The sequence below is a fragment of the Tamandua tetradactyla genome, chromosome X (genome assembly GCF_023851605.1).
Source record: "Tamandua tetradactyla isolate mTamTet1 chromosome X, mTamTet1.pri, whole genome shotgun sequence".
Lineage (NCBI taxonomy): Eukaryota > Metazoa > Chordata > Mammalia > Pilosa > Myrmecophagidae > Tamandua > Tamandua tetradactyla.
Genome location: NC_135353.1, coordinates 88349886 through 88372258, shown reverse-complemented (window position 1 = coordinate 88372258; position 22373 = coordinate 88349886).

The window sequence follows — 22373 nt, the reverse complement described above, 5'->3', positions numbered from 1 at the left end:
CCAGAGGAGGTAGTTACAGGGTTAGCAGGCACTGAAGGATTAATCTCATTAGGTGGAGGTTAGATGACAGATTACTCTGGGGAGACTGGAGGCTGAGAAGCTGTTTTCTAAAGGTAGGCTGGAGATTGGGAAGCTTTTTCCTCAGGGCAGTCCATTACAGTTCTATCTAACAAAGTCTCAGCAGATTACAGGGATCCTTGTCTCCCCATCGCCATCATTATTAAGCCATATATCATCATCCCACATTTTAAAATCCTATTCTCTTACAATCAAATCCCTTACAGAACAAACAGGAGAGATCTGTAAGTATATTTGTAGAGGTGTCTTATGCAACTGCCCAAAATCTGTAGGGCAGGTTGTGGAGCTTGCGGCTCTAATGAAAGGTCTGGATGATCTCTATAGGAGAGGCTCGCTGTTGAAAGAAGCAAAGAGTCTCTCTTCTCCCTTAAAATCTCTCAACTGATTGGACTACCCCATTGTGGACAACATGCCTTAGTTGATGACAGATGTAATCAGACACAGATGCAATCAACTGACTGATGACTTAATACACCAGCCTTCCAGTTTTTCAACTGACTATGAAATATCCTTGCAGCAGCGGTCAGGCCAGTGCTTGCCTGACCAACAACTGTGCATAATCTCTCAGCCAAGTTGACACTAGCACCTAAACATCACATCTATAGTGCCATCTTTTCCTTATGGGCAAGCTTTTGTGATGTATCTAACTGTTTCTCATTTCTGTTTCTGTATATTTTTCTATTTATGGTTACTCTGGTGTTTGTATTACACAATCTAAGTCTATAACCTCCTGTTTTATAAAGATACAAGTTTAACTTCAACACGTTCTCTGCTCAAATATTCCTCTGTTTCTACTCTTTATGTTGTTTTTGTCCCACATCATCTCTCTATATTTTGTGTGTCCATTATCAGGAAATATGACTCTTTCTTATTCAATTGTATTCTAACTCTTACATGAATTAAAGAGTAAATTTACATATGAAGGATACAGTACTATTAGATTTTACATTTACCCATTTAATTACCTTTACTGAAGGTCTTCACTTCTTCACACTGCTTCAGGGATTTATTTCATTAGTTCTTCAGAGGAAAGACAACTAACTTTCAACTGAGGTTCTTTCTTATGTGGGAAAGCATAGGGTGATCTCTGCTGGCCTTCTCTCCAGGCCTCTAGGTTCCAACAACTTTCCCCGGGGTGATTTCTTTCTACATCTCCAAAGGCCTGGGCTGAGCTGCAAGTGCTGAGATGAGGTATGCTGAGCTGCTTAGGCTGTGCTATGTTGAGCTCTCTTATTTAAGCACCAGCCAATTAAATCAAACATCATTTATTGCAGCAGGCATGCCTCCTAGCCGACTGCAGATGTGATGAACAACAGATGAGATTCACGTACAATTGGCTCATGACCACAGCAACAGAAATAGGTACCTTCACCTGGCCAAGTTGAGAACTGAATCTAACTACCACAAGCTCTTATGATTTGCTTAACATTTCTTGTTCACTCAATGTCTTCTTTTTATTAAACTTTTCAGTATTGGGGCCCATCCTGCCTTACAGCAGTTCAGTCCCCTCTTTTTCTGTGAGACTTTCCTGCCTCTGGCTAAATCCCTGTTATTGTATCCCACCCTGGAGAGCCAGATGGAGTCAATCCAGAAAATGATTTTTCATTTAGGTGATTCAGCAATCAGAGACTAAACTGAGTGTGTGAATCTCTTGCCAACAGTTCTGCCGTGGTCTTTATTTCCTAGGGACTGTGATGTATAAGCATGATAGATGACTGTTTTGTTCTGCCCTGGGTCTCTGTGGACTTGGGTCCCATTTGTCTGAATATGTGTGTGGTTCTAATGTGCTGCTGTAAGTGGCTCTATGGTCTGAATCCATAGCATGAAATCTCAAAGCCATGCTGCCTCTGTGTGACTCTTAAGCTGTGGGGGTCCAAGTGAGGGACAGGGGTCAGGACTGGTGGGCCTGGGTTATACATCTCCTATCCTTTTTGCCCTTTTTGATGTTTTCTTTCTTTTTGTCTTATTTTAGCATCTGTGGAGTCCTCCAGTCTCTATCATACTCCAGAGTTCCAGGCAAGTGGGATTTGTCTTTTATTAGTTGTTTCTGAGGGAAGATTTTTCCAGGGGATATTTTACATTGTCATGATCATGAGGTCCTGGACTTTTAATATAAATGGAATCAAACAATTTATGGCCTTTGACTGGATTCTTTCATTTAGTATAATATTTCCAAGGCTCATCCATGTCATAAAATGTATCAGTTCATCATTCCTTTTAAAAAAATGTAAAAATTTTTATTGAAGTGAAATTCATATAAGATAAAATAACAGTTTGAAAGAGAACAATTTAGTGGCATTTAGTATTTTCACAATATTTCATAGCTTTTAGAACCTCTAGTTCTAAAACCTTTCCAGCACTCCAAATTAAAACCTTGTACACAATAAGGAATTTTTTCAAATGCCCCTCTACCACAAACCCCTGATAACCATTAATATATTGCCTCTATGGCTTTACCTATTCTGGATATCCCATAGGAATGGAATCATATAATATGTGGCATTTTGCCTGGTTTCTTCTGCTTATCATAATGTTTTCAAGGCTCATTCATGTTGTAGTATGTATCAATACTTCATTCCTTTTTACGGCTGAATAATGTTTCACAAACTGTATATACAAAATTTATTCATTCATCCATTGATGAACATTTAGTGAATTTTCACCTCTTGATTCTTGGAATTAGTGCTGCTATGGATGTGTGTATGCAAATATTTATTGAGGTATGATTTTTTTTGCAGTTATTTTGGGTATAAACCCAGGAGTTCAATTGCTGGGTCATATGGTCATTCTATGTATAACTTTTTGAGGAATTGCACATTTTTTTTTCTCCAATGACTGCACCATTTTTACATTTCCACCAACCTCATATGAGGGCTCCAATTTCTCCATATCCTTCCCAACACGTGTCATTATCTGATTTTCCAATTATGACCATATTAGTAGGTGTGGAGTTGTATCTCATTGTGAGTTAAATTTGAATTTATAAAATGACCAGTGATATTGAGTATCTTTTCATTTGCTTCTTGACTACTTGTCTGCCTTCTCTGGAGAATGAGTCAATTCAGATATTTTGTCCATTTCTTTATTGTGTTATATATCTTTATATTATTGACTTGTATGTGTTCTGTCCAATAAGTCTATAATTGATATTTTTGAACCATTTATATCTCTCTTCATGCATTTTCAGTTGGGGCTTTGATGTTATATATATAAAACCTTTGTACTTGGTGGATTGAAGTTCTTATCAATATATAATGTCATTTTTAATAGTTTTTTTACTTAAATTTTATTTTCCTTGATATTAATATATCCGCCCAGCTCCATTTTGGCTATTTGCATGTAATATTTTCTCATCCTTTCACGTTCAAACTATTTGGGTTTTTGAATTTATGGTGAGTCTCTTGTAAACAGCATAAAGCTGGATCATGTTTTTTACCCATTCTTCCAACCTCTGCCTTCTGATTGGGGAATTTAATCCATTTACATTTAAAGTAATTATTGATAAGGCAGGAATTACTTTTGCCATTTTGCTGCTTAAGTTTGTATTTCTTACACCTTTTTAATCTCATTGTATCTATTATTGCCTACTTTTTGACTAGTTGATTTTTGAGGAACCATTTTGTTTCCTTTCTCAATTTCATTTATGTATAATTTTTTGACATTTTTATGGTTATATGGAGTTTACATTAAGCATCTTAAATCTATGACAATCTAGATTAAGTTGATAGCAATGTAACTTCAATAGCACATACAAACTATGTTCCTATACTTTTGGGTCCCATGCCTTTTCATGCTCTTTACATACAAAGGCTGAAATCAGAAATCCTTGTTGTCTTTGTTGAATTAAGAGAAAAATGTATATTATTTTTAAAAGGTCTTTTTCCTTTTAAGTAATTTTCCTTCCTTCCTAAGTGTCTCAGTTTCCAACTGTTATTAATTCCCTTCTGCTTCAAGGAAGTCCTTTCTCAGTTCTTATAGTATAGGTCTGCTGATGATTAATTTCCTTTGTTTTCTTATATATGAAAATATTTTTATTTTCCCTTCATTTCTGAGGATAATTTTAACTTGATATAGTCCATAATCATATGACTGTTGTGCATCAGTATAGACTACATTGTTTTCCTCCAGTGTCTTTCATGATTTTTCTCCATATCTTTGATTTTCAGCAGTTTGATTGTGATATGCCCAGTATTTATTCTGTTTTCGGTTCAGGGAACTTCTTGAATTATTAAATTTATGTCTTTCTTCAAATTGTGGAGATTTAGGGCATTATTCCCCCCAAATATATTTTCTGCTCCTTTTCCACTGGGGACTCGAATTAAGTAAGGTTTTGTTCATTTTTCCTGAATATTTCTCTCTTGTTCAAATTGAATACTGTCTATTGACCTGTCATTAAGTTTACTGTCTCTTTCTTTCCTCTTTTAGTGAATTTTAAATTTTAGATATTGTGTTCTTAAGTTTTGGAATGCCCACTTGGTTTTCTTTTCTTTACTGATTTCTATTTCCGGATGGCAGAATAGGATAGGCTGAGTTCACCTTTGCTCCATGGAACAACTAAAAAGTAACAGAAAAATGACTGGGACAGCAGTTCTAGGGTACAAATGACCTGAGAGGGTCTTCTCCACTATGTAAGGAGGTCTTGGGTGAGAAAGCAGAGGAATTGGGATGGAGGGCATGCTGAGCCTCATATGTCTGAACCTGTGCACTGCTCCCAGTCTCCCTGCATCTGCAATCATGCCCCTGTGCTTCCTCACCCAGCCCCCTTGCCCGAAGACTGTGCATGCTTTTGACCCCACACCTCATGCCCCCATATCCTTGTGACTCCATGACGTGTGCTTGATTTCTGTATTAGAGTGATGTTAGCTTCATAAAATGAATTAGGTAGTATTCAGTTTTCCTCAATTTTTTGAAGAGCTTGAGCAGGATTGCTGTTAATTCTTTCTGGAATATTTGATAAAATTTCTCCTGTGAAGCCATGTTGCCCTGGGCTTTTCTTGTAGGAAGATTTTTGATGACTAATTGAATCTCTTTACTTGTAATTGTTTTGTTTCTTGCAAACCTCATGCAGGGGATCTAACTCTACTTGAGGATCTGTATGAAGCTAGACAGATAGGCTACTTGCCAGATTACACCTTCCATTTCTTCCCAGGAGATGGCTCTCTTAGGCCTCTTCTTCCCCTCAGACCCACCTCTCCCTGACTGTGCCAGTCTTCTGAGCTGGATGGAGGCCCAGTGAAATTCTGGCCATCTCTGTTGGTCCTGGTGCATGCTGACAGCTGCCAACTCTGGGGTTTGGGGTTGGGCAGTGTGTGCCTCAGCAGCAATACTGCTTGTGGGTCTGATGGGTCTGGTAGGTCCCAGACTTCTGCTTGGAATGACATTGGGCTGTGTGACTGTATATTTGTACTCTCTACAAAGAGAGTAGGACATGGTATGGGGGCACCTAGAGTACCCCCTCCCTGTACTTCAGCACCCAGTTCCCCATGCCCCATGCCCCATCAGTGTTCCATGCCCCTGAAAATCACACTGCTTTCCCACCATCATGTCCCACCTCACACAATGCCCCATTCCCCACACCCTATCCTGTGCCATGCCTCAACCCATGCCATGCACCATTCCCCATACTCCACCCAGAGCCACAGCCTTGTATCCCCATGCCCCACAAACCCTGAGACCAATATCCCCATACCCTATGCCTCATGACACAACCCCACACTCTTCCCCATGCACCTGCACCCCACACTGCTATGCCACCTGCCTGCATAATCTTGGCAGAAAATAAAATGTTATTTGCAAATTCCCCTTGAGGGGCTGGGGAAAAAATGGAAATGTTAAAAGTGCTCAAGGATGAGAAGACTACATATTGTTAAGATGTCAATTATATCCAATATTGTTTATATATTTAGTGCTACCCCAATGAAAATTCCATCAGTCTTCTCTGCAAAAATGGAAGAACCAATCACCAAATGTATATAGAAATATTAGGGGCCATGAATAGCCAAAGTCAACTTAAAAAAGAATGAAGTTGGTGGACTCACACTTCCCAATAAAATTCATTATCAAGGCACAGTAATGAAATCAGCATAGTAGTGCATAAATCCAGATATATGAACCAGTGGAATTAAAGGAGTGTTCAGAAATAAACTCTCAGATATTTAGCCAAATGAATTTTGAGAAAGATGCCAAGTGCATTCAAATGGGAAAGAATAGTCTCTTCAACAATAGCGCTGAGAAAACTAGATATCCATATGCAGAGATGAACCCCTACCTCACACTGTATATAGAAATCAATGCAAATATAAGAATCAGAACTATAAAACATCTAGAATAATTTATAGAAAAGCCTCATCAGACCTTGTGTTAGGCAGTGGGATCTTAGACTTAAAAACCAAAGCCTGAGTAACAAATAAAAATAGATGAATGAGACCTTATCAAAATTAAAAACTTTTGAGCATCAAAGAGCTTTATTAAGAAAGTAAAAAGAAAGCCTACGGAATGAGAGAAAGTATTTGGAAGCCCTATATCCAATGAGTGTAATATGCAGAATATATAAAGAAATCATGCAGTTCACCAACAAAAGACAACCCAATTAAAAAAATTGTCTAAAGGCTTAAATAGACATTTCTCCAAAGAAGATATACAAATGGACAGAAAACTCATGAAAAGATGCTTGACATCATGAGCCATTAGAGAATTGCAAAGCAGAACTACAATAAATTACCATTTTACAATGCTACTGAAAAACACAAAAATTATAAATGTTGGAGAAGATGTGCAGAAATATGAGCACACATTCTTTGTTGGTGGCAATATAAAATTATGCAGCCACTGTTGAAAGTATAGAATTATCATATGACCCAACCACCCCACATCTCAGTATGTACCCAGAAGAATTGGAAACATGGACTCAAGCAGATATCTTCACACTGATCATAACTGAATTATTCACAATCCCTAGAAAATGGGTGTGACCCAAGTGTTCATGAACCCTGAATGAATAAGCAAATTGTATATACATACAATGAAATATTATTCAGCTGTAAAAGCAATAAAATCTTGATACATCCAACAACTTGGACAAACTGAATATGTCACGTTGAGTGAAACAAGCCAGACACAAAAGTGCAAATATTTTATGATATCAGTTTTATGAAATAATTATAATAACCAAATCTGAAATTAAAATATAGGTCATCAAAGTCAGAGTGGGGTTAGGTAATGTGAAGTTAGTGCTGGAATTGTACAAAATTTCTACTTGGGGTGATGGAATGTTTTTGATAATTGATAGTGGTGAAAATAGCACAGCATTGTCATCCTAAATAAAAGCACTGAATTATATCCTTGAATGCCATTAAAAGGTGAAATTTTTAATTGTAAATATATTAGCCATTTTTAAAAAGAAATACACAATACACACAGTTATGAAACATTTTTACTCTCCAGAATATTGCATTGATATCCATGCTGAGATAAATATCTCCAGACTATACTATGGATGTCTGATCTTAGATAAATAAAGAGATATTTAGATATTTACATAAATAAATGTATATTACATTTTTATATGTTTCATTCTTGCACATATAGAAATGAATTAATTGAGCAGAAAATTCTTGTTAGGTTTTGGAATACTTCTAGTTTTTGCCATTTATAACACAAATTCTAACCACTGTGTTTCATGTTTTTTTTAAATTTTCATTCTATATTGCATTATTATTTTATATTATAGGTTCATAATGTGATTTGATGCCTGCTTTTTAGGAAGTACTGTAAATTTTGTCCTTTATGAGGTTACTGTAGTTGTTCATCACTTGGTTAATAACAAATGTATAGTTTAAGTCATGATTATCAAGGCAGAAAACCCTTTGAAAGAGGGAACATTGGTGATGTTTAGAGATTATTTTTTCATGGTTTCACAAATAGTGAGTGGTGTGAGTTCATTTGTAGTTTTAGGAAATGAGATTTCATTATCAAGTTTTAAAAGATAACTTTATTGTCCCTTCATATAACCATTCAACCTAAGCAAGTGTAAGGGAAAAAAAAATTGTATGTTCCATAGGTATCCATTAGCCAACATTAGCTTCATTATTTCTTAATAGTTAATATAGCCTCAATTTTGAACTTCATATATCATCTCATAAGGAAATTGGCTAGCATGGTTTGGATTTCTATGCCTGTGTGTTTGTGTGTTTCTCTAAATACTGCACCACCCTGTGTGCATTGTTATCAGGTGCATTCATTGAAGGGTATACCATGAATATTCACCCCAGGGAAGTGGTGCTTTGGTTTGATAGTTTATAATTAACCTTTGTAATACACGGTAGAGACATTTGGGTTTGTTGTGCTAAGTGAAGATTTAAGCCTTTTTTTTTCTGCAGTAAATACAAAAATTTCATGTGTTTATATCAGTTACCAATTTTGGTCCAGGAAGCTCTCTTCAACTTAGTAAGCCAAGATCACTTTCTGTTGATTATGGTAAACAGTATAATGCCATTCACTATCTGGTATGGCAGCTTCCCCACATGTTATTCTTTTCTGTGGATTGCATCATTAATATCATTAATCTACAATGGGAGGTAAGCATTAGAAGTACTTTATCAAACTTTCTTTAAGATAATATTATCAGTGCTAATTATGGACACAATGAATAAATTTGAGAGAAACAATGCTGCAGTATAAGGCTTGCTCACCCATGATATGGTTAAATAACCAGCCATACGATTCTTTCAACTCTGTGTGTACTTTTCTTGAGAAACAATATACTATTTATTACATAGACATGTGCAAAATATTTGTACATTTCTAGAATTTTAAACTTTATTTCTAGTTTGAATGAATTCTCATTTCCATAATCAGTCATTATTGCTTCTATTTAGGGAAAGTATTGATTTTCTGCATTTCATTTCCTTCTCAGCCTTAGTTATCTACTGGCTGTAATTACATTAAACATATTGCTAGGTGGAGATAGCTCTATATTTTGTGATTTGCTTCCGTAAAAAATACAGCCTCATTCCATATCTTCATACCCTGTGAGTAGCAAAGTGACCCTTCAATTCTGAGTAATTGTCCTTTGATGGTGGTTTTGTTGTCCAATTAGCTAATCATACATCTGCAGCACCAATATCTGGAGATTTTGCATACTAAAGAAAAGCAATTTTAAAATGAATTACAGCTAATAGAACTTAAAATAAATGTACATCCTGATAGCCAAGTAGGTTGTGAATAGGAAGTAAACATGCATAATAATTAATTTTTTAGGTTCTGTAATGATGGATTCTGATAATAATCACCTGTTTCTTTCTGTTGCTTTTCAGGTTCTAAAATTACTTACATTTACTCACTCATCCTTATAACAAACCTATGTCATTGAGTTAAATGAGACAGGTTTGTTGTGAGAGACAAATGAGAAATCACCATAAAAACCCCATGAACATTGCATGCCTGGTAAGTCACCAATTATGAAATACAATTACTCCTTCATCTCTTCTTTATGGTGGTGATTGTAGTAGTACAGTATCAATAGTAGTACCAGTAGCAATATTAGTAGTACAAAATATATTACTACTACTCTCTTGTTTAGGATAAAGAAAATATATTTAATATTCACCTATTATTAGGTGGGGAAAATTGGGATGTGCAGGAGGCAAAATGCCTTGCTCTTTATTGTTCTCATTTCCTGAGTTTAACCTGGTTGAGTTCCATGAGGTTAGCAATGCATCTGGGTCTTAACACAATGCTGTCCAGGGAAAGAATCATCATTGGGAAAACTTTGCCTTTGCTTTTAATACAGCCACCTGTACCTGAGAAAAATTAGAATCATGTAGGCATTGTGTGACTACAATCCTTTTGTGTAAGTAATTTCTGAGCAGAGGTATCACTGTGTCACTGATGAATTTGAGTAAAAGGGTGTGGAAATGAATGTTGCAATAGTATAACCACTGTGTCTTTTTCACATTTTAGGTACAAAATGTATTTTAAATATATTGCCTCATTCAATCAAAAAACAATCCTATGTTACAAAATGATTAAAATTTTACCTGATGGGACGCTATGAGGATTAAATAAATAATCCACAAATCTGTGTTAACTGCCCTGCCTAATAAGATCTAGTACATCTCCTGATATAGGTCCATAATAAGTTATGCAGTCCAATTTTCTGTCTCTGGGAAATCTATGCTGCCTTTTCATAATGTCTGGAAAGAATATGTGGAAACATGCAGAGCAATTGTATATATATTTGTTTCACTTTTGACTGTGTTCTTATTTTCATTTTATATGATTTGTGCATAAATATACAGATATTTGTATATTTCCTTTTTGCTATACCACACGACCTCTTTGCATTTCTCTTTTTCCCAGTTCTATGGATTTAAAAAAATATTCTAGTACCATGTATACATTCTCATTTTTTAGATTTTTGACTTGAATAATACTTAACAGTTTTCTTAAAAAGTTTAAAAAAGCATCATACCCAAGATTCCTACTAAATGCCTTAAATAAATATTCAAAAAAAGACTAACAAATAGCATCTTCAATTTTGGATTGAGGTTTTCTTAGCAATTGTCAACTCTTGCCTTGCAAATATTTATTTTATTCTGATAACTGAGCTCAGAAATCATTGTCAAGATTTTCCATTTATTCCATCCAGCTTTGCCTTGGAATTTTCCTGAAGCATTAAATCTTTGAATATGAGAAAAGAATTTTAGCAAATATTAAAAATTACTGAAAGAAATTTGTTTTAGTTTCCTTATTGCTAAAGCAAATATCATGCAATGGGTTGGTTTAAACCATGGGAATTTATTGCTCATGGTTTTGAGACTAGAGGAAATCCAAATGAAGTTGTCATCATGACAATGCTTTCTCTTCAAAGACTGGAGTGCTGTGGCTGGCTGCCTGTGATTATTGGTTCTTGTTTCTTCTTTCACATATCAATGTTCATGGTTCCCTCTCCTGGCCTCTCCCTTCTTTTTATTTACCACTACTTTTTAATTTTATTTATTTATTTATTTTTCATGGGCAGGTACCAGGAATCAAACCCTGGTCACCAGCATGACAGGTGAGAATTTTGTCAGTGAGTCACTGTTGTACAACCCCCTATTCCTTCTTTTTTTGGGCTCTGCTGGCATTCAGTTTCTGGCTGTTACCCCTAGATCTTTTCTCTCCCTGTGACCTTCCATTTAAGGTCATCAGTAACAGGATTAAGACTCATGTTGATTCAGCTAAGACATACCTTACTGAAGTAATCTCATTAAAAAGGCACTATTTACAAGATCTTATACCCACAGGAATGGATTAAGTTTAAGAACACATTTTCCTGTTGTACAAAGCTCCAAATCACCACAAACCTACATTTTAAAATTTAGGTAAGTAAGTTGCTGTGCTGGCTTGAAAGGATTATACAATCTTTTGATTAGATTACCTCCATGGAGATGTGACATGCCCAATTGTGGGTATTAAATTTGATTAGATGGAGATGTGACTCCACCCATTCCAGGGGGGTCTTGCTTAGTTTACTGAAATCCTAATAAGTACAAAAATTTTGGAGAAAACAACAGAGCCACAAGAGCACAGAGGCATGAGCACTACCAGAGCATGCACAGCCAGAGACCCTTGGAGATGAAGAAGGAAAATGTCCCCAGGGGAGCATCGTGAAGCAAGAACCCTGGAAAGAAAGTTAGCAGATGCCACCATGTTTGCTATGTGTCTTTCCAGTTGAGAGAGGAACCCTGAACTTCATTAGCCTTTCTTGAGTGAAGGTAACCCCTTGTTGATGTCTTAATTTGGACATTTTATAGACTTGCTTTAATTGGGAAATTTTCATGGCCATAGAACTGTAAAGTTGTAACTTAATAAATTTCCCCTTTAAAAGCCATTGCATTTCTGGTATATTGCATTCCAGCAGCTAACAAACTAGAATATATTTTGGTACCAGGTGTGGGGTGCTGCAGTTTGCAAATACCAAACATGTTGAAAAGCTTTTTAAATGGATAAGGGGAAGATTTTGGAGTTGTGAGAAGCTTGATAGAGAAGGCATATAATGCTTTGAAGAGACTGTTGGTAGAAATGTGGACTCTAAGGATACCTCTGATGAGGCTCTAGACAGAAATGAGGCATGTGCTTTTGTAAACTGGAATGAAGGCAATCCTTGTTTTAAAATTGCAGATAATCTGGCAAAATTGACTAGTGGCTTTGACTGGAAGGCCAATTTTAAAAGCCACGAACTTCAATATTTAGTAGAAGAGATTTTCAAATTAAATATAGAAAGTGCAGCCTAGTTTCTACTTGCAGCTTATAGTGAAATGTGACAGGAAAGAGATAAGCTGAGAACTGAACTCTTGGGTACAAAAAAAATCAGAGATTGATATTCTGGAAAATTATGGGCTTCCAGGAATGGATACCCCAGAGAATAGTGTCCCACATGAGGATTTAACCAAATGTGGAACCAGTAAGGCATTTTAGAAAAATCCAGGATTGGAAATGGAGTTATCCAAGATTTGTTGAAATTCCTGCTTGTCTGATGGGCACAAACCTTACTTACTACGTAGAAAGCCAACAAGAGTGCTGTGGTACCTGTATAAATGGAACCACTACCCGTCTTAACTGGAGGACTCAGAAAAAGGAAAAAGTGAAGGTAAAATGTCTTCAGAGGCAGAACCTTGGAGACTTGGGTCTGAATTCAAGAAGCCTTAGGCCAGGAGAATGGATCCACCCAAGCACAGGAAGAGGATGAGTTTGCCCTGAAGGCAGAGGATGGGTCTTCACCTTGTTGCAGTGGAAGAGTTGTGCCACCTCAGGCTTTGGAGAGTGTGGAGCTGAGAAAAAGGTGGTCATCCCAATGTCCCCAAAGTTTGCATTTGGAGAGAGATGGGCCACTTCATAGGCCTTTGGACAGGGTGGGACTACAGCTTTCTAAAACCCTGAAGAAAAATGACTTTCAGACATTGAAATCTAATTGAGTTTGCCCTTCAGGTTTTCAAAACTCCTTGGGTCTGTTGATGTCTGTCTTCCTTTCAATTTCTCCCTATAGAAATGAGAGTATATTCTATCACTGTCCCTCCTTTGTATGTTGGCAGCAAATAACCTGTTACGAGTTTTATAGGTCCAGAATCAGAGAATTTTGCCTTAAGACAGACCATGCCTGCAACTAACTTTGATGTGATTTTGCACTGTTTCTGACTTTGTATTGCATTTTTACAGTTACTGAAATGGTTTAAGGCTTTCTGATATTGTTATGGAATGAATGCATTTTGTATATGGAAAAGCATATCTTTTTTAGGGTCCAGAGGGTGGTACATACTGGTTTGCAGGGATTATGCACTGTAGAAAAGCCATGCTTTAATCCTGATTCAATCTTGTGAGAGAAATCATTTATCTTAATCCTTATTCAACAATGTAGGTTGGAATCTTTTGATTAGATTATCTCCATGGAGATCTGACACACCCAATTGCAGGTATTTACTTTTGATTAGATGGAGATGTGACCCCATCCATCCTAGGTGGGTCTTGATTAGTTTACTGGAATGCTAAGAAGAGGAAGAATTTTGGAAAACACAACAGAACCACAAGAGAGCATAGCAACAAAAACTACCAGAGCCCATGCAACCAGAGACCTTTGAAAATGAAGAAGGAAAATGACCCCAGGGGAGCTTCATGAAACAAGAAGCCTGGAGAGAATGCAGGCAGACTTTGCCTTTCCAGTTTCCATGTGCCTTTCCAGTTGAAAGAGAAACCCTGAACTTCTTTGGCCTTTTTTTTTTTTGAGTGAAGGTAACCACTTGTTGGTGCCTTAATGTGGACATTTTTATAGACTTGCTTTAATTGGGTTATTTTCATGGGCATAGAACTGTAAAATTGCAACTTAATAAATTCCCCTTTTTAAAAGGCATTCCATTTCTGGTATACTGCATTCTGGCAGGTAGAAAACTAGAACAGTTGCAAATAGGAGTTTGACCTCTCATATTTAAATATTTGTGAGGTATGGAAATTTTTGTTGTAATACTATGATTGCTTTTGTATTTCTGTGACTTTTAATTTCCAAGTATTTTCTTTTTTCTTTTCTTTTGTAATTTTTATATCTTTTTGTTGAGATATCTTCACACACCTTACATTCCATCCAAATTATACAATCAATGGTTCATAATATGATCACACAATTGTGTGTTAACCACAATGTTCAATTTTAGACCATTTGCATCATACCCAAAAAATAAATGAAAGAAAAAAGAATAAGCCCATACATCCTATACCCCTTACCCCTCTCTCTTACTGACCACTAGAATTGCAATCTATGCAATTTTAAGTCTTACATTAGAGGTATGTTAAGTGAGACAATGCAGTATTGACAGATTAGATAGATAGAGAGTTAAATGGATAGACAGATATATATATATATAATATATATATATAATATATATATGTAATTAAGGAGAGAGAGAGATATCAGTGGAACAAAAGAAAATATCTGACGGTGGATCCATACAAATATAGGTAAGTGTTTTGGCGGGAATATAGTTATGCAATCACTATCAGAGATCAGTGCTTCTTGATTACCATTTAATAAATTTAGATATTTCCTTCTAGCTATTCTAAAGCACTAGGCTCTAAATATGTCTATCTAATGAGTCAGTAGTCGTAGTCACTTGTTAAATCTGAATTTTTCAATTACATTTCCTTATTCTCACTTGATCATTCTCTCATTCTTCAGATGTATCCAGGCACTGACAATTTTAACATTTTCATGCTGGAAAAGGATGTTGATCTGCTAGAGTAGAGGAGTGAATAAAGTTATTGTTTTTGGAGACACTGGTATCTCTGGGTTTTCAGGAATTATCTGGCCTATGATCAATCTGAAGGTCTTAAGTTTCTGAAAAATAAACTTACTAAGAAGAGCTTTTTTAGAGGCCAAGATAATGTACAGGGAACTCCCTAAGGTTTTCAGGAATACTGTTGGTTGGGTCAAGGCATATTGTAGTAGTTTGAAGTATCTGGTTAAAGCTTGCATAAGAGTAACCTCCAGAATGGCTTCTTGACTCTATTTGAAATCTCTTAGTCACTGAAATTTTATTTTGCTCCATTTCTTTTCTTCCTTTTGGATATTTTCAATCCTCAAATGCCAGTGCCAGGCTTATTCCTTGGGGTTCATATCTCAGGTTGCCAAGGAGACCTACATGCCTGGGAGTCATGTCACACATGGAGGGGGAGGGTAGTGAGATTTTTTTGTGAGTTGGCTGAAAGAGAGGCTACATCTGTGAAACAAAAGAGAATCTCTCTGAGTGGCTCTTCAGGATAATTATATGCAGGCCTAGCTTTGCCATTGCAGAAATAAGTTTCATAAGAGCAAGCTTCAAGATAGAGGGCTTGGTTTATTAAATTAGGAGTCCTTAATGCCTAAGAGAATATCAGGAATTCCTTAGCAAGGGGAGTTTGATAGTTCCAGTCCCTCTAGGCATCTTTGCAAATGTGTTTTTATTTTTCTGTCCAAAATACTCTGCAATGTATCCAGGTATTACATTAACCTGCATTGAATAACAAGATCTCATTTCCTATTCTAGGTTCCAAGTGATTATGTTTTTTTAAATAAACTGAACAGACAGGCTTTATCAGACAGCATGAAACCAAAAAAAATAAATTTTAGACACAATAAACATCTCTTCCTTTGGTCTTTCACAAAGATTGAAATTATAAAATACATACAATAGCATCTTATACCCTGTAATCTAATTTACCTTAGTCCTAACCATGTCAATTGCATTCATATCTCTAAGTGGTGTATGATATCTTTTTAAGCTTCTTTAATAGGTCCTGTATGGGGTAACATTGACTTTCAGAGCAGAAGAACACTAATTCTGAGTCTCAGGTGCCCCACAGATAACCAGTGTTTCAGTGAGTTACAAGGTATACACAAAGGGCACAACATGTCAGAATTTAGAAATAACAAATAAGAGTCAGGAATAGTGGTGGCTGCTGTAAGAAATTGCAATCTAGGAAACATTACAATGAGCCTTATTTGAACATTCTGCACTCCTTAACCATCAGCTTGCCAATCTCTGCCCACTCTCTGTTCCCTGACATCCTGTGAACTTGAAATTAATTGTCAGAGCTTGCTTATCATAGTTAGCCCATATAATTGAAACCATACATCATTTGTCCTTTTTTTCTGGCTTATTTCACTCAATGTAGTGTCCCCAAGATTCATTCTCCTGGTTGCATTTCACATGACTTCATTCATTCCTGCAGTCATTCATAAGTCAATGGACCATTAGGCCACTTCCATTCATTACAAATAGTGAAAAAATGATGCCATAAATACCAATGTGCAAATGGCCATTCGTGTCCTTGCTTTCAGTTTTTCCAAGTCTTTGTCTAAAAAATAGATTGCAGGACCATGTGACAAACCCATATCTAGCCTCCTATGAAACCACTGAGTGCCCTCCAGAGGGGCTGCACCATTCTCCTTCCTTATGGCATAATTATATAGTTATCCCTATTGTATAATCACGTAGTTATCTTTATGAGATAATCTCATGTTTATGCATATACCATCACAATCTATATGTGAACATTTCTATTTCTTCCACAGTCAGAGAAGAAGAGTTGAAAAGAAAAAGAAGAAAAAATTGACACAACAACAGCAAGAACACCATATCTGTTCATTATATCCCCTTTATTATTGACATTCAACTTTGGTATATTGCTTTTTTAACAATTAGTGAAAGAACCATAGACCCTAGTTTGCATTGTTTATTTTTCAAACCACCATATTTTTCAGACCTTACAATGGTAATCTTTAGTTGCTCACCCTTAAGGAAAAACTTTCTTAAATTTGAACATATAATCACCACCATTGTTCACTATGGGTTTAGCTATGTTATACAGCCCCAGTTTTTACCGTCTATCTTCCTTTGGTACCTTACATCCCTCTAGTCTTTCTCATTCAACCATTTTCACATTCAGCTTTGTTCATTATACTTACAAAATTGTGAGTTCATTATGTAATATTTTTCTATCCATTTCTGGATCTTTACAATCAACCCTATTGAACCTTCTGTATTCTTTCACCATCAAGTGTTCAAACTCTATCCTATTTCTCTCCCCTGAGAAACTGCGTTCTCAAATTTAACTTTCTGAAATTGTTCCTTATGATTGGGTCATTTTAGTAAGACCATACAGTATTTGTCCTTTTGTTCCTGGCTTAATTCACTCAACATAAATGTCCTCAATGTTCATCCAAACTACTGCATGATTCAGGACTTTATTTTGTCTCACAACTGTGAAATATTCCATTGTATGTATATACCATAGCTTATTCATGCACTCATCTGTTGATGGACATTAGGCTGTTTCCATCTCTTGGCAATCATGAATATCACCCCAATTGGTATGCAAACTATTCACATCCCTACATTCTGTTCTTCCAAATATATACCTAGTATGATATGGCAGGATCACGTGGCAATTCTATATTTACCTCCCTGAGGAGCCAACAATTCCCTTCCAGAGCAGTTGCACCATTTTACATTCCCACACACAATGAATGAGTGTATCTATTTCTCTACATCTTCTCCAGCTTTTGTAGCTTTCTGTTTTATTATGAATACCCTTCTAGTAGATATGAGATGGTATATCATTGTGGTTTTGATTTGCATTTCTCCAATCACAAGTGAAGTTGACCATCTTTTCATGTTTTTGAGTCATTTGGGTTTCCACTTTGGAAAAGTTTCTGTCCATATCTTTGCCCATTTTTTAAATTGGGCCATTTGTCTTTTTGTTGTTGAGTTGTAGGACTGCTTTATCTATTCTATATATTAAACCCTTATCTAGTATGAGGTTTCCAAATATTCTCTCCCATTGCATAAGCTGCCTTTTTACTTTCCTGACAAAATCCTTTGATGAACAAAAGTGTTTGATAATGAGGAGCTCCCATTTATCTATTTCTTCTTTCATTGCTTATGCTTTGGGTGTAAGGTCTAGGAAATCACCTCCTATTACAAGATGCTTAAGATAATTCCCTATATTTTCTTCTTAACATTTTATTCTCTTAGCTGTAATGTTTAGGTCTTTGATCCATTTGAGTTACTTTTTGTATGAGGTCTGAGGTAGGAGTCCTCGATCATTTTTTTTGAATATGAATATCCAGCTCTCCAATACCCATTTTTTGAAGAAGCTGTTTTGTCCCAGTTGGATTTACTTGACTGCCTTATCAAAGATTAATTGGCTGTTGATGAGAGGGTCCACCCCTATATAATTAATTCAATTCCACTCAGTAGTACCTCTATTTTTTTTCTACCAATACCATGCTGTTTTGATCACTTTAGTTTTGTAATATTCTTCAGAGTTAGGTAGTGTGAGTTGTTCCATGTCATTTTCTTTCTCGAGATACTTTTAGCTATTTGGGGCACTCTGCCTTTCTGAATAAATTTTATTACTGTTTTTTTTCCATTCTTGCAAAGTAAGTTGTTGGGATTTTAATTGGTATTGCATTGAATCTATAAATCAATTTGTTCCAATTTTCATCTTAACTATATTTAGTCTTCCAATCCATGAACACGGTATGTCCTTCCATTTATTTAGGTCTTACTCAATTTCTTTTAACACTGTTTTGTAATTTTCTGTCTACAGGTCTTTCATATCATTGGTTAAGTTTCTTCTTAAATATTTGATTCCTTTGGTTGCTATTATAAAAGAAATTATTTTCTTGATTTCCTCCTCACATTGTATATTTCTTGTTTAGAAAAGGTAACTAATTTTTGCTTGTTGTTCTTGTATCCTGCCACTTTGCTGTACATGCTTATTAACTCTAGTAACTTTGTTGTGATTTTTCAGTATTTTCTGCATGTAGTATCATATCATATGTGAACTGTGAAAATTTTATTTCTTCTTTTCCAGTTTGGATGACTTTTATTTCTTTTCAATGCCTAATTTCTCTAGTTAGAACTTTCAGCACAGTGTTGAATAGCAGTGGTGATAGTGAGCATCCTTCTCTTGTTCTTTACTTTAGCAGAAAAGCTTTCCATCTTTTCCCATTGATTATAATGTTAGCTGTGGGCTTTTCATATCTTCTCTTTACTATGTTGAGGAAATTTCCTTCTATTCCTATCCATGGAACTGTTTTCACTAAGAAAGGATGTTAAATTTATAAGAATGACTGAACCACAGTGGCCCACCCTCCTTTCTCTCTTTTAATTGCTTTATATTTGAAGTTGAATTTGCTGATATTAGTATGGCTACCTCTGGTCTTTTCTAGTTGTTATTTACATGAAATACCTTTTTCCAACCTTTCAATTTCAACCAGTTTTTGTTTCTGGGTCTTAGGTAAGTCTCCTGCAAACAGCATATACCTGGATCCTGTTTTTTGTTTTGTTTGTTTGTTTTTTTAACATATTCTGATTTTCTATGTTTTTTTGATTGGGGAATTTAAACCATTAACATTTAATGTTATTATTATAAAGGCAGTACATTCTTCAGCCATTGTTGTTCTTTGGATTTTATCTGTCATATTATTTTAATTTTTTCTTTCCCTTTTTACCATGCTTGTAACCCTTATTGCTAGTCTACATTTCTACACTCTTATCCAAACCTCTTTCTCTTGTCTTTTTATATCTTCCTGTAGTGCTCCCTTTAGTATTTCTTATATAGCAGGTCTCTTGTTCACAAACTCTCTCAGTGTCTATTTATCTGAAAATGTTTAAACTCTCCTTCATTTCTGAAGAAAAATATTTTTGGATATAGAATTCTAGGTTGGCTGTTTTTCTCTCTCAATATCTTCAATATATCATACCACTGCCATCTTGCTTCCATGTTTTCTGCTGAGAGATCTGCTCTTAATCTTATGGAGCTTCCCTTGTAAGTGATGGATCTCCATTCTCTTGCTGTTTTCAGAATTCTCTCTGTCTTTGACATTTGATAAACTGATTAGTAAGTGTCTTAGAGTAGGTCTATTTGGATCTATTCTGTTTGGGGTATCTTGGATCTTTAATTTTATATCTTTCTTTAGAGTTGGGAATTTTTCTGTGATTATTTTCTCCACAATTATTTCTACCCTTTTCTTTTCTCTTCTTCTGGCACACCAATAACATATATTCATGTCTTTCATATTGTCATTTAATTCTCTGAAACCCTACTCATATTTTTCCATTCTTTTCCCTATATGTTCTTTTGCTTATAGGATTTGAGATTCTCTGTCATCTAGTTCACTAATCCTTTCTTCTGCCTCTTCAAATCTGCTGGTGTATGCCTCTATTAGTTTTTCATTTCTACTATTGTGCCTTTCATTCCCATAATTCTGCCATTTGGTTTTTCAAACTTTTCTATTTCTTCTGTATGGTCACCCAATATTTTCTTTAAATCGTTCTTCTCTTTTCAACTTTTTCCTTCACCCTGTTGATTTTTTAGAAAATTTTCTCTCTTCAGTTCAATATTCATAGTGTCTTTCTCCAGTCTGTATCTTCCTGAATAGTTCCCTGTGTGAGAGACCCTATGTTTGTGCTACTAAATACTTATTTTTCTTTAAAATTGCATGGCATTAAGAAATGCATTCATCATTCCATAGTGAAACAAGCCATTGACATTATGGTGGATGTGTCCTTCTTGCAGATATTTTACATGGATTTCATTCCTTGTTTTTCAACAGCTTTTTTCCTGCCTGAGAAAATAGAGAATAACTACATGATAACAGTGCAGAAAAAGAATGTTCTGCCTTCATTATTTAGGAAACAAAACTCAGAGAGCTGAAAGGAAGGTCCCGTCTCAGTCTCAGGTGTGAACAGGAAGCTGTTTGCTCAAGTGTATATGGCCAGAGTAGTCCCAGAATCATGGATGCCTCCTTCATGGGTCTTCTGGGAATTACAAATATATTTTCTGCCTGCTTCCTCAATTAGTCCTCATTGCAAATCTGAGCTATAGAATTAAGTGTTTCTTTGTTACATCTTTGTTATGAGTGCCAAATGTGAATATCCACCTGAAAATTGGAATTACATTATCAGCCAAATAAGTAGTCATTCAGCAAGTTTTTCTTTTAAATATTTACCACTATTACTATAACTGCTACAAACAGACATAATAAGCCACACTATTTTTATTAGTAATGCAAATAGTATGTTCTGTTATCACTCTCAGGATATCATAGAATGTTTTTCATATATGTTGGGGCATTTTCTATTTATAATTATTGAATTTGCTTATTTTCTTGAACATTCTATGGTTATCCAAATCATCTATCTATACATGAGAGATCATTTTTTGACAATTAAAACATTGAAGTAAGTGTGGAAGTTCATGATTGCCAATTATAAATTTTCTTGATTTTGTCCATCCAAAATTAAAATCCACATTTAATGATGAATTAAGGTATAGCAGAGTATAACCATGGGTGACATTATTTTGGTAGAAGCTAGAACAAATGAATAAGTACATATAACATATATATTTGATATCTAAATGTAGATATACATATGTTTATCAAAACAAAATAACACAACTTAAACTTTGTTATTCTATTATTATTAAAATTAATTTTAACTGATTTCACACATAAAACCTGGCCCAGAAACTTATAAGCATGTCCATGCTCTAGTATATGAAGAAACAAATAAGGCATATGGCTCTATCCTTCAGAAGCTTACAACCCAGTGAGGGAAACAAACACAGACAAGGATATTTGTTAATGGAAATACAAGCAAGAGTGTACCCAGAGCTATATTTGACTTATAAATGTACACTTGTGAGAGACGAATAGATGAATTCTGAATTTAGGCATCTGGGCATTAGTCTTCTCAAAGGAGGTAAGATTGCAACTTGGACTTGGCCAAATGAGTAAATTTTTGAAAAAAAATCCCGGGATTGCTCTCTGACTCTCTGCATGGTTTTCTTGCTTTCCATTAGATTAAAGAAACCTCTGAAATTGGGGCATATGAAAAGACCTTTAATGAGAGGAAAACTGAACTGGGGACTCAGGTAGTGTTGCTTAAGTTAGATTAGAAATGGGATCATTGTGTCTTCTTATATAAGTTTCTCAGATCACTTATTCTTGGGTCAAAACAACTAGAGACTTCAGTAACTGAGAAAATGATATGGTGATAAGTTCCTTGATTTTTCCTTTTGACTGTTATATCTCAGACTTAGAGCTGAAGAAGCTCACAGCCAAGAAATACCAACAAGAAAGACAAAAACTCCTAACAAAAGCTTTCTTTGACTAGTCAAAAGCCAGGAAAGTAGCATCCTAACAAATGAGAAAAGATTTAGACAATATATGCAGTCCTCCAGACAAATGTCATACAAGAAAATTGTGGCCTTTTTCC